This window comes from Arachis ipaensis, chromosome B09 (genome assembly GCF_000816755.2).
Source record: "Arachis ipaensis cultivar K30076 chromosome B09, Araip1.1, whole genome shotgun sequence".
Lineage (NCBI taxonomy): Eukaryota > Viridiplantae > Streptophyta > Magnoliopsida > Fabales > Fabaceae > Arachis > Arachis ipaensis.
In genome coordinates, this window is record NC_029793.2 from 52,411,951 (window position 1) to 52,421,093 (window position 9,143).

General features: G+C 32.4%; 1 long non-coding RNA gene and 1 pseudogene across 1 annotated transcript; one reads left to right on the forward strand and one right to left on the reverse strand.

The window, feature by feature from the left end:
- LOC107616963 lies at positions 2,093-3,647 on the forward strand. Its single transcript, XR_002354447.1, has 5 exons — positions 2,093-2,345; positions 2,552-2,628; positions 2,703-2,807; positions 3,182-3,267; positions 3,397-3,647. It is a non-coding gene; the product is annotated as an uncharacterized LOC107616963 (long non-coding RNA).
- Positions 4,874-6,399, reverse strand: LOC107615443 (annotated as a pseudogene).

The following is a 9,143-nucleotide window of genomic DNA, read 5'->3' on the forward strand; positions in this document are numbered from 1 at the left end:
CAGATGATATCATCAGCCACTAGGGACAGGCATGCATCATATGCATCTATGTGACATTGTTTGGGTGTGCATATTGTACTTGGTTTGCCTTTGTGACTACTTGTGATTAACTGCTATTTGGTCTACTTGCTGTAACTGTTTGTTTGTGCTTGAACTTCCTATCTGTGTTTGCAACTGGGACTCTGTTGGATTGTGGTGATTGGTTGATGATTGGATTGTTTGGGCCTAGGGCCGTGGTTGAAATGAGATGAGCCGATGGTTGATTTCGGCTTTGTGTTTCTGGTTTGGAAAAATATGAAAGGCTATTTTAGTTCAGCATAGATAAACATTTTTTGAAAGGCTTTTAAGTTTTTGAGAATTGAACGGTTCTTCTTTCAGAAAGGATTTTTAGACTTTACTTTTATTGTAAACCGTTATTTTTGAAAAGGAGGCATAAGACGGTTATTAATCACTGGTACGGTTTATCTTCACGTATCCTATTACAGTAATTCCCAAAAACCCTCTACTGAGAACCTTTTCGAGGATGATGTTCTCACCCCCTACATTTTTCCCCTTTTAGGATATGGGCGCAGAAGTCATGAAGAGTTTATTTAATTGTTGTTGAAATGCTCTGTGTTGCTTTAGATTATTTATTGTACCCTCGCCTTTATCTTGATATATTCTATAAGAGGGATAGGAATTGTATTGGTTAATGCTTGTAATGTTATTTATATATATTTATGCATATATATGGATGTACTCTTTATGAGTTTCTGTAAGTTGTATGGTATGTATGGATGTACGTTATATAGCGAAAGTACTTTTGGGAGCGGTATTACGGTTTAAAGTTTTAAACAGCCTCATATTTTAGTATTAAATAGTATAAGTGTCGTCGTAATGTCCGAGCTATCAGAGTCGCGCAGCCGGAAGCAGGAGCTTTGGTAGTTAGGGTATTACATTATGGTATCAGAGCCAGAACCCGGATCGATGTGCCAGCGAGGGCGCTGGGCTCCCTTAGGGGGGTGGATTGTAAGGCCCATATCGGTTGGAGAGGGGAACGAAGCATGCCTTATAAGGATGTGGATACCTCTCCCTAGCATGACGCGTTTTGACGAGTGAGTGTGGGGGGCTTTGGCTATCATCCCTATCGTCAAAGGCAAAACCGTGAGGCCTTGTGTGCCAAAGCGGACAATATCGTGCTAGCGGGTGGTCTGGGCTGTTACATTTCATATGCATGTCTTCTACTCGCTTCTTTTCAGGTAGCTCTGATATTGGAGGATCTTTTGAATTCCCTTGATTCATTCTTTTCTATTATTTCTAGTGCTAACTTTTTTTTAGGTAGCACTTGTAAGTAATCTAGATTTCAGGTAGCACAGATATCTAACTCTTATCAATGTTATTGTCAATTCTAGAATTTTATTTTTTCAAAAAGAAAGAGTATCACATGGTATTGATTGGCACTTCCAACATGATGAAATTATTCATCATTCATGCCAGTTTTAAAGCACACTAGAGTTCATATATTCTTATGGTTATAGAAGATGGAAGAATAAATTAAATTAAAGTGGGGAAAAAGTGACCCCTACACACATGGAATAATGCACAATGGAATGTAACAGCCACACACACTTCTATCACTCTACTTCTCCTTTTACATATATATATATATATATATTAGTATTACATCATCCACACATGCACCGTAATATTTCAAGGCCTTCCTAAGTTTTACACAATATTCACATTCTCATTGCTGCATAATCTATATAATGGATTTTGAATTAGATTGTTCTCTTGCTTATTTAAGTGACTGAATTTGCATTTAGTTAAGACTTTTTATTTGCTTTGTTAATTGATGGAAAAGATTGAAAGAACTTCACAAATCTTGTCAAAGAGAATCCAACTGTTGGAGGTTTATGCAATAGAAATCCAGATGTACACAGAGACCAAGAACAATAAAAAACTCAAGGTCAGCATTTGTTTTAGAAAATTACTTTTGTGTACCTAACATCTAACTGTCTACCTCACCAATTTATTATTGCTTATTCTAGAATTTACTTTCAATTATATATCAGACTTCACTTACTGTTTGTTAGTTTAGAATGAATTCTCAAATAATTAATATATATGTAATTTTTAGATCTTGTAATCTGAAGGCACAGGCTTATGCTAAGCTTCTTGTGGAAGAAGATATACGCATCCCTGCATGGTTCTCTTTTAGCTGCAAAAACAAGACCCATGTGATTAATGGTGATCCCATTTAGGACTATGCTTCTATGGCTGACTCATGCTCACAGGTCATTGCAATTGGAGTCAACTGTACAGCTCCCAAATTTATTCATGGTTTGATTTCATCTATTAAAAAGGTGACACTTCAATTTAATTAATTGAATCGAAATCCTCTGTTATGTGTTGTACTTGTGTATATATATAAGTATTAAATGTCAAAAGAAATTTAATGGCATTTTAAGCTTTTTATTAAATGTAAAAAAATGTTTAAAAAAGTAATGGACATTGGTAACGTAGGGGAGTATGTACGGGTTATGATTTCCTTATTCCCTTTTGTATGTAGGGCATCAAGAAAAAAAGGATGAAGATTTATTGGTATTGCCAACAGATGTTGTTCTTTTTGAGGATTCATCCTTCAAGGTAAGTAATTGGAGTTTAATTTTCATGGCTATTTTACAAATGCACATAAAATTAAACTTCTGTGTAACTTGCAGGTTTATGCTGAGAAATACGCTAAGGATCAGGTAGCATTCTTCAACGATTATGCTGAAGCCCATGCTAAGCTAAGCAACCTTGGTGCAAAATTTGATCCTCCAGAGGTTTGTTGATTTTAAGTTACCTTACTTTTGTTTAAATTATATATCATGGACTTGCTTATGTGACGCACATCTGGAGATTTTGTTCTTGTTTATATAAAGCTTTCTGAGCATTTCATTTCATTTCCTGCACATACGTGGGTCCATATAATGAGTTCTTGACCAAGTTACCCAGTAAAAGTTCCCCTTGGTATGTGTTTGTCATGGCATAGTTATTAATTGATGTATAAAAAATCTGGTATTATATTGTTGTTGCTTAGTCAAGTGTGATCTAATTCTAGCTATTTAATTATCTCATCTTTATTGTTTAGATGATCATCAAATAGATGTACTTTTTATTATGTTAATTATTTGTGTTCTATTTGATGATAACTTAGGATCAATGCAAAAAATCTCCATGGCAGATGCTAATAAAGTAACCGAATGGGATCTAATATCCTGCTGTCTTCCACTTGATGATAAGGTAATAAATTTTTATTTTAGGTTTAAATTTTTGTAGATTCTTTCATAGTTGAATCAACTTCAAGAGTTTGCTTATCTGTTTATATGTTATTGTCTTTGATCTAGTATTGTTTAATTTGAAATGATGCAGGTATGAGTTCTAAGGTTCACCGGATGCATCCTCTACTTCAATTCATGAATATAAAATAGGTCTTATGGGATTGTATTCATATTTTCATTTTGAGACTTTTATGTAATTAGACAATATTAAAATATTGAAGTTGTTTTATTTTACTTTCTAAAGAAAAATAGTAATAGTTATGTAGAACAATACTATATGGAATTATGTTTGGAACTATTGACATTGGGAATTTTTTATATATAGAGTTATGTCTTATATTGAGAAATTGTGTTATAAAAGATTTAGTTTTTAAATTTTGATATTAAAAAATAAATTTTTAATTTAAGAATATGTAAATGAGATGAGATTAATGAATGATTCGAAATTAAAAATAAATAAATAACTACAAGATTTGTGGAGGTTTGAAAATCTCACAAAATAGTTAATTTGTGTTAAATTAAAAAATCAATTTGTGGGGGGTTTTAAACTACTACAAAAGTGATTTAAAACTGCCACAAAAGTTCAATATAAAACCCCCCACTAAACACATACAAAACCCCCACTGAATAGATTGTGGAGGTTTTTAAAAACCCCCCACAAAAGACCTCGTGGCACCTCAAATTTTGGGGGTTTTAGAAACTCCCACAAACCATTTGGTGGGGGTTAACCTCTACAAATAAGAAAAAAACTGCCACAAATAAACATAAACCTTGTAGTTCACTATCTTCATTCAAGTTAAAATTTAGAACTTACAAGTTAAAATTAACTAATTCCTTAAGAATATATTCTCAAAGTTCAAAACTAGCCAATCAAAAATGCAAAATTATCAAGAATTAACAATTCAATATATAAACTTGGGCTAACTAATCACAATTCAATCACAACTTAGTGAACAAATTTATTAAATTTACATAAGTATCAATTGTCAAACAATCATTACAAAACACAATTTTCACCAAAATCTTCATAACAAATATACTTGACTTTTTTTATGCTTTTACACTCATAAAGTTCCATAATAAGGTTTATGTCAAAACACAAGATAAGAATATAGAGAAGCACCTGAACAGAGTTTCTTTTATTGCAGAAGCAATAGTGATGCAGAGAAAGTTTGGAAATAGAGAATGGTGGCTATAGAAAATTAAGCAAGGTTCAGAGCAATCAATAATTGGCAATGCATTCATAAAGAATGGCGGCGGCAGAAAATCAAACAAGGTTCAGAGCAATTAGTAATTAGCAACGCATTTATAAAGATTTGCTAATTTTGCCTTGTATTTTTTATTTTGCAGTAAATACAAGGCAATTAGCAATGCATTCATGAAAGATAACACAAGGCAATTAACTGTCACAAGAAAGATAACACATTATTTTCTTGATAATTAAGACTTCTTAAGAAACTGTGAACTAATTTGTCATATAGATTGAAAATACTGTTTTTCCATAACATGAGCTAAACCTCATATCTAGCAAGAAAATTAGTGCAACCATAACATTACACTTAACAATATCAAATTTGATAATCATTTCTTGAATCAAAGATAGGTGGAAGTTTAGAACTCACATTCATGTCATAGAATCAGAACAAATAAGCTATTATCACCCCTGGTGCTCTCCCAAGTCCAGCAGTACAATGCACATAAACTCTTCATTTTCCCTCTGAGATTGCCCATTCCAATTATGAGACTGCTTTAGGTAGAATATTTCGCAAGAAGTTTGGATCAAAGTCTATTACCTAATAAAATAGATTTATAAAATATATCAAGCTATGAATTATAATCTAGTCTCAGAAAAGCAAGCAAAGCATTTAACAAACTCACAACTCTTTCAGAAAAAGGTTTTCTAACACATTTAAAGTGCAATGTCAATTGCACCAAAAGTATATGGATCCTTGACTTAGCCATACATTGTATTAACCAGATAGGAAAAATTAAAATTTCTATCTCATGACAATGCCATTAAGCAAGATAAGTTGGCATTGTTGTATATACTTTCATAAAATTCAGAGTGAGAGTCTATTTTCTCAACAAAATTGACTGAAATGCAGGCTTGCAGCTTTCTTACTTACCGACCTCCTCATATGTCGAACATCGAGTTCGTGACACCTTGTTATCGACTTCAAGTCTATTCCCAATATTCTACATCCTTATCTTACTGCAAATTCAGAATGTATGTCACACCCTATTCCTTCTTGAGGTGATCGATGTCTTCAGGTTTCTGTGGTTGGGATCCCACAATGAGATTGTCAGTTATAAGTGTGTAATTCATACCTGAAATAAATCAATCACAGATTGCATCAGCAGCAGCAATCATATTACTGTGCTATGCATTTTATATAATAGACACAAATTAATACAGCACTAACTGTTTCTTCTAGCACTTATACAAAATGCAAGTAATTAACAAAGGAAACTCATCATTATATCAAACAGTTGGCAGTCATAACTAACAAATAGGGAAAAAAGAGGAAACAAACCCAGATCGTGGTGATACTCATAAGGATTCCTCATCATCCTCTTCATAGCAAAATTGTAATCTTCCATTCTGTCCTTGGATTTAAAGGCACTCGTATTGCTGGTGGAGGTTTTGTGCTTCTTCTCTTCAATGCCACTTTCTAATAGCTTCTTGTAGCATATCCGAGTGATAGAACACGATTCAAAAGCAGCGACGTCCAAAGGGGCAGATGACAGCATGACAGCAGAAGCAGAAGAGGTTCTGTTCTTCGAATTCAAAAGCAGCTAACAGTGCAGCCTCGAACCCCTCTTGCGTGTTCTGTTCCTCGCATGAACGGCGGCTCAGCAGCGACTTCGCGGGCTCCCTCTCTCCCTACATGAGCTCGCACTGGTGACAGCCTCCTCGCGGCTCCATGATGGCGATGATGGCGAGCCTGCAGCAGACGCGACGACAACTCTCTCCCCCTCGGCGATCTCTGGCCTGACCCACGGCTCTTCTCTCCACGCATCTTCTCCTGGCGAAATCGACGGCAATGGCGAGGCATGTGACGGCGGCAGCAGTCCCCTTTTCCGTCGGTGACATCCCCCTTCTCCTCTCTTCCTTCTTCTGGCGCAGCTATTCCTCGAACCTTCTCTCTTTCCTATGTTTTCTGTGTTGTGTCTGTGTTAGGTTAAAGGAGAAAGGGGGATTCAGGTTAGGATTTATAATTGAAAATTAAGGTTTTTTATTTGGGAATTTAAGGTTAAGTTTTTATAAAAAAAATGGATAAAATAAATATTTTGATAAAATTGAATGATGGAATAATAATTTCAAAATTAAATGTACTTCATTAAAAATATTTAAGAACATAATTTATTAATATATTGTTCAGTTCTAATAATTATTTTTAATTTAAATTATAAAATAAATATATTAATTATACTTTATAAAGTACAGTTTAATCCTGAAATATCAATTATTTAATTTAAATTATTTAACTCTTCATTATTTTTTTATTACCAAAATTTTAATTTCGAATTATATAAAATAACCAACTATAATAAAATTCACAAAAATATTAATTAACTTAACTCTAAATATTTATAAAACTAATTTAACTACTTTAGATTAATTTTTAAAAATAAAGAATTCAAATTAATAAAATAAATCATAATTTATTCATAATAGAAATTACTTAAATTAAACTATATAATTCTTCTATTATTATTGAATTTTAATCTCTATCATGTAAAATATTAAATTATAATAAAATTACATAAGAATCTTGATTAATAAAATTACATTAGGAAAAATGGTGAGGATTAGGGTTAGAGTTTGGAGAATGTGTGTAAATTAGGTTATTTTTTATTAGTGAGGATTAGAATTAGGGTTTTTACTTTTTACATTTGTTTTTATTTTTAAATTTTAACTACTTTTATTTATGTTTAACAATTTTTTTTTTAATTTAAAAAATTAATTTTTAGTCAACATTTAAGACTTGATTATTAGTAAAAATTATATATTAATTTTATAGAAAATATAAAATAATATATACTATTTTTAAAAATTAATCATTTAATCTTTAATTTTTATAAAAAATAATTAATTAATATAAATAATATTTTAAAAAATTAAATTTTTGAACCAAAATAAAATTATCTTAAAGATTTTAACATTTTAAAATAATTTTTTTTAGTTACAAAACTTCTTGTATTTTGTGACAAACAAATAACTTATTACAAATAATATTGAATTTTGTGACAAATTAATTTTTTGTTACAAAATATTTTGAACTTTTGCAACGACTTCATCTTTTGTTACAAAATATTATAAAATTTTGCAACAAAATACCGATTCGTTACAAAAGCCAATATAAGTTGTAACAAAAAAATTAAGTCGTTACAAAATAACAAAATATTTTGTAACAATTTTAAATTTGTTACAAAGTTTTTGTTACAAATGTTCCATTTTCTTGTAGTGTTTGTCTGTCAAAATCCTTGTTACTGTAAGAGTTGTTGCTGAGTTTGTCTATGCTAGGAATATGATTATCGTGAGTTACTCTGTCGTACGCCGCCGTTGGAGCCACTATCCCACTGCTGCCGCCTCTGCTCTGAGCCGGTGTTGCAGCGAGTGTTGTTGTCGCTGCTGCTACTGCTCGGTTTGGTCATTTCTCTTTAGTATGGTATGCTGTTCCTTGTTTCAAATCCTTTTAGTTGCTGTTCTATTATATGAATGGGTAGAATTTTAAGTCCGATCCTAGTTTATGAGCCACACAAACCTTAAGTACCCAAAGATAAAATGATTATATGTCACATATCACGTTAAATACAGGCAATTAGAGAATTATGAGGAGTTGATTTCAAGGTGTTATTCAAGTGATTTAACTTTTCCAGTATTCAACAAGAATTCAAGTAGAAAAAGCGTTATCTTTCAATATACTCTAATCCCTAGGATAAAGAACGAATTCAATCCTTGAAAATAAAATAGTGCATTGATTAAGAGATGAGTGACAATAGTATTAATCCATTAAAATAATAGAGCTCCTAACCTTAACAGAGGAGGTTTAGTTGCTCATGGATCAGAGAAAAACCTAGGGTTCAAAAAAGTTGAAAGTGCAAAATGAGGAGGAGGAGAGAAAAGAGAGCCCGAAGCGCTGAATCTTTTTCCCTTTTATATCTAATCTTAATTGATTTTTGAAAATCAAATAAAAATAAAAAATAGAAACCCTAAAAGATTTGTTTTATTTTAATTAAAAATCGAAAACTAAAAGCTAAACAAGGTCTTTTGTATATCTTAAAAATGCGCTACTGGCGCTAAACGCCAGGCTCATCGTTTGGCGTTTAGTGCCGCTGAACAGAGACGAATTCTGAGATTACTAGTCTCTTGGCGATAAATGCCAGGTAGTGGCATTTAGCGCCACTAGCGTACATTATGGGCACATATTACGAAGCTCCTGGCACTAAATGTTGGGTCGTGGCATTTGGCGCCAGGTGACAGCTAATGAGCGGATATTTTATACACTTTTTGACATCATTTTCATATTTTTTAGTAGTTTTTATTTAGTTTTCATTGAGTTTTTATAGGTTTTAGTGTTAAAATCACATTTTTGGATTTTACTATGAGTTTTTGTATTTTTGGAAAATTTCAGGTATTTTCTGGCTGAAATTGAGGAGCTGGAGCAGAAATCTGACTCAGAGACAGAGAAAGCACTGCAGATGCTGTCCAAATCTGACCTGCCTGCATTCAGAAGAGCTTTTCTGGAGCTACAAAAGTCCAAATGGATCACTCTAAACGGCTATGAAAATCTGAATTCCAGAGCTTTCCATCAATATATAATAGTTCATACC